Genomic DNA, 5,133 nt, shown 5'->3' on the forward strand with positions numbered 1-5,133 from the left:
GTTGTTTAATTCTAAGAGGTTACTTCGAGCTTAAATAACCTTAAGCAAATCCCAAAGCTCAGGGTATCCAAAAACACCCCCGAGGGAAAAATTGTCAAAATCCCCAGAATTCCCTCCTAACCTCACTAACTCCACATACATCCTCGAATATTTATTCCCATTACATAATATCCCGGTAATGTACTAAATACCCAGAATACCCCTTGACTCACCCCAAGTCAAGTATTGGTCTTGTTGTGACTTTCCCACTAGCTTGCTCCCTAGGATCGCCTCGTGCCGAGTAACCCAAATATATCCACATAATGATGCGGTCTCACACATATATCACATATACGCCAAATATACCCATAACAAGCCAAATTACGAAAATTGCTCTTCTAATAAGAAACAGACCCACATGCATATTTAATACACCTAAACATGCATATCAAGTCATATTATAATGTAACTCACGTAATCATGCCATCATACACACATATATATATCACATAAGCACATAATTTCCATAATTTTCCATCCTGGCCCCCTAATCAAGGCCCTAAGCCTTATTAGCTAAATTGGGACGTTACACCATGGTGAGAAACTGGGTCTAAAATAACCCAAGTCTAAGATCTCCTGCAACTGTACTTTTAGTTCTTTCAACTCTATTGGGGCCATTCTATACAGTGCCCTAGACACTTGTGCTATCCCGAGTGCTAGTTTGATAACGAACTTTGTCTTTATGTGTGGCGACAACCCTGGTAAATCCTCTGGAAACACATCCAGAAACTCACAGACTAATCTAGTCTCTTCTAGTCCCACAGGCACGACCTGTGTGGTATCTACCACACTGGCTAGGAATCCTATGTAACCACCTCGCAGTAGGTCTCTAGCCCTCAATATAGATATCATAGGTACACGGGGTCCATGCACAGTGCCAACAAATACAAAATGGTCTTCACCCTCAGGCTAAAGGTTACCATCTTCTTCTTGCCGTCTATGGTTGCCCCATACTTCACTAACCAGTCCACACCCAGAATCATGTCAAAGTCAGTCATAACCAACTCTATCAAGTCAACTGACAACTCTCTGTCGTCTACTGTCACTTACAGTGATCTGACCCATCTCTTGGATACTACTAACTCCACAATGGGCAATAAGGTCCCGAACCCCACAGCATAATAATTGCATGGCCTACATAGTCTATCAATAATCCTACTAGAAACAAAAGAGTGTGTAGCACCAGAATCAATCAAAAGAGTATAAGAGGTTCCAGCACTAGAAAGTTGACCTGTCACTACTGAGGGACTAGCATCAGCTCCTGCCTGTGTCACTGCGAACACTTGAGTTGGGGTCGAGTTTTCCACCTTCCTTTATTCTTCCTTTCTTGCTTTCAGGAAATCTTTCTTTAAGTGTCCCACTATCCTGTATAAAAAGTAGAACTTTGCCTGACACTCTCCTATACAGCGCCTCCTACATCTGGCACACTCTAAGAAGGTCCTCCAGCCGTCAATGCCACCCTGGTGGCCTATCTATATACCACGTGGTCTCTTGTTGGGTCTTGGAGCTAGAAAGGCATCTGGAGCCTTCCTTTTTTATCACTGGGGAATGGATGTCACATCCGCCTAGTGTCTCTCATGGCCGCATTCTCGTGCCAGATCTTGTTCTCTGTGTTTACAGTAAGAACCTTCCTCACCACTTGTGCATATGTTGTCACCCTAAGTACAGTGGTAATGCGAACATCCCGGGCTATCATAGGTTATAGCCCCTAAAGGAATCTTTCCTTCCTTGTCCCATCAGTGGGCATCAAGCTGGCAGCGAACTTGGCCAATCTATCAAACCTTAGTGCATACTCTGACACTGACATATTCCCCTGAAGTAATTTATTTAACTCTTCCACCTTTGCATCCCTAACTGCATCATTATAATATTTCTTGTTGAATAGAGTTCGAAAGTCTTCCCACTCCAGGGTATTAATGTTCTTGGTCTGGGATATCACCTCCCACAAAATTCGGGCATCCTCCTAAAACATGTATGTAGCACAAGCCACCCTCTCATTACCAACCACCCTCTTAAAATACAGGATGGTGGTAATCATACTCATCCACTGTTCGACCTTAGCCAAATCTGCACTGCCCTAAAAAATTGGAGGGTGTTGTTTCCTAAACCTTTCATAAAGAGGTTCCCGTCTGTTCTCAGCCTCTGGCGGCTGTTCTACTGTTGGCACCAACACAGGTGGTACCTCTGGCTGAACGTTCCTTGTAGGAACCTGTTGCTGTCTCAAGAGGCAGATCTCTTCTTTCTGCCTCTTTAATCTGGCTTTCATATTAGCAAGCACTTGCTGCCATTTCTCAGGAGCTGGCGAAGGGGTCTGACCCTGATTATCATTATGGCCTTATCTATCATTCTGACCATGATCTTCCTGAATAGTTGATAACTCTGTCTGCCTTGGAAGCATACTTCCAAGCCTGTACCTTGTTGTAGTAATCAATTCGGCCATTTAGGTAGTAATAACTAAATCTCTTATCGCTTTGCGGTCCAAGACCAAACAAACAAACATTCACACTCAAGAATCATGCTAATAATCATGTCAGTTCATATTCATACGCAAACATGGTGCTAATAAGCACTTCCTGATGTTCATAACCAAATAATAATGCTAATAAGCATTTTCTGGCATACATGCATCTATAACAGAGCTAATGAGTGTGTCCTGACCTACATGTCCGTATAACAATGCTAATAAGGGCTTCATTTGCATTCACAAGTACTGTCAGTGCTAATAAGCACATCCTTATCAATCATTCAATAGTTAGGGGCCAGGCCCTATCAGAATATCTCATGCTCCCTAATAAGGCAGGCAAATAAGGCATATATATCCTATTTAAGCAGTTAAACACATAACCACATAAATAGTTACCAAACCCTGAGTCGAGCTTGTCTTTAGTGGCGAATGTACATGCCTAGCCTATACTTAGGAACCTTTAACCTTGGCACGCTCTGATACCAAGTTGTAATGCTCTGGGTGGCCAAGACTGTTATACTGTGTATTTAAATAGTGCTAAACTCACTAAACGATTCATATGGCCATAAACGTGTAACTAAACGTGATTGATGGTTAAGGGTTAAAAATTTATGTCAAAAGGAATAGTTATTTCATTAAAACTTTAAATTTGTACATGGGATCCCATAATAAACATTTACAAAGTTGTTTACAATTCCAAAAGGGTAATTACAACTCAAAAAGTTACAAACAGTCGACCTATGTGACAAAATAGGGCTTAACCCTAGTTCATCTTTGAAACCTCGACAGTGGTGGCCGAGCAGCCGCATATGTACACGTTGCCACCGAAACTCTCCAACTCATGGCTGTTCCAGCTTCCCTTTTCCCTTACTTGCACCACATAGCTCCTGTGAGCTAAGCTCAGCAAGAAAACTTAAACATGCTCATAAGCAGTTCATAACATATTATTGAATCATAATAACCATGCCTAGCATTAATAACCCTACTTATGCATGCATTTTATTTATATAAATGACTACAGCATCATATTGGTGCGAGTTTCCCTAATTAACTGACTAATAAGTCATACTGGGGCCCAGTGCCCTAGAATACGGAAGTAATAAGTCACCCTGAGGCCCGTTGCCCTATCCTCTTTATAACTAGCCTTGGAGCGGGCCCATCGTACTTGGCGCAATTAGTTTTCCATGACTATTAGGCCGGACAAGTGTAGAATACGCTCCAGATTAGGCCTAACCATAACAACCAGCTCTCAGCACGCTATTGCCACCCTTGACTTATAAGTCAATGCATTCGACAAGTGCTCAACGTTATTGTTGGGGTTTTATGCCATGATTAAAACCTAATTTCTTTGTAATCTCATTTATTATCAATAAAATAATAGAAATCATTTTTTGACTTGGTCAATCACTTTGCTCACATGTTTTATTTTCATGATTATTTGTTTAATATAAACTTCTATTAAATCCCGAGCATATATCTAATCATATTTATAGTGATGTAATCATAGTGGAATACAAATATGATTATATGCTCAACATAAGTTAGTCCTAAGATTAGTCAGTGTAAAGGATTTACACTGACTTGCCAATCAAGGATATAATCTACTTACACATTGTAGTGTTATGTTCTTTCCAGAACATTAGCAAAGTAGATAAGATCGGATGTAATTGTTACATCGAACAGGACCGATATTGACAATAGATAGGATAAGTAAACATACCGTGGTCATACCATATAGTTGACAATAGGTCAATTCAATCTCAATTCTGAGTGGTTAGTATTCTAACTGATTGTATTATTTGAGTTCTTTAATTTCTTGTTACCAGCGTACCTATGGACTAGCCCATACTTACATCTTGGGAACTCGGTAGTATAATTGAGTGGGAGTGTTAATCATAGATATGAACATCTATAGCTTCTAATGAAGGAGTGAAACGATGGTTTAATTTTAGTTTGGTTCAAGGTGCTAAATGATAGAGATCTCATTTTAGTAATTAATATTAGTTTACTGAAATATCATTTACAAGGAACTAAGTGTTTTAAGGATAAAATAAAATGAGGGGTAAAATGATATTTTAGTTTCATCTCATTGTAAACTGTCTATAGAGGATTGAGTGACAATTATGGTTGTAACAATGGATAATTAATAACATATATATATTGCTTATAGAGCATTCTATGAATTCAATAGTGCAATTATGAGTCTTTAGTAGAGTCACGAGGAATTAATATGTTAGTAAACTTATTTGTTAGATTTATGATAACTTATTGGAGCTTAATTTCATAGGCCCATGGTCCCCACTGTACCTTGGATAAAATCATCTGGATAGTCTTAATTAATTGATTTAATTATCAAATAGAATTATCAAAGTTGATCAGGTCAATTATGGATTGTTTCACAGAGTTATACAATTTAAAGAAGAAAATAGAAATTAGCGTAGATTTATTAATTAAGATAAATTGGTATCTAAATTAATAAATAAGTTTAAAGCAAGGTTCAAATTATAAATAATTAATTTGATAAAGTATTTGAATAATTATTTAATTAATTAAATCAATAGAAAATAATACAAGCCTCGATTTTAAGTCCAATGGGCTTATAATCAAATGGGAAATTTCACAGGCCTAAA

This window comes from Humulus lupulus, chromosome 1 (genome assembly GCF_963169125.1).
Source record: "Humulus lupulus chromosome 1, drHumLupu1.1, whole genome shotgun sequence".
Taxonomy (NCBI): Eukaryota; Viridiplantae; Streptophyta; class Magnoliopsida; order Rosales; family Cannabaceae; genus Humulus; species Humulus lupulus.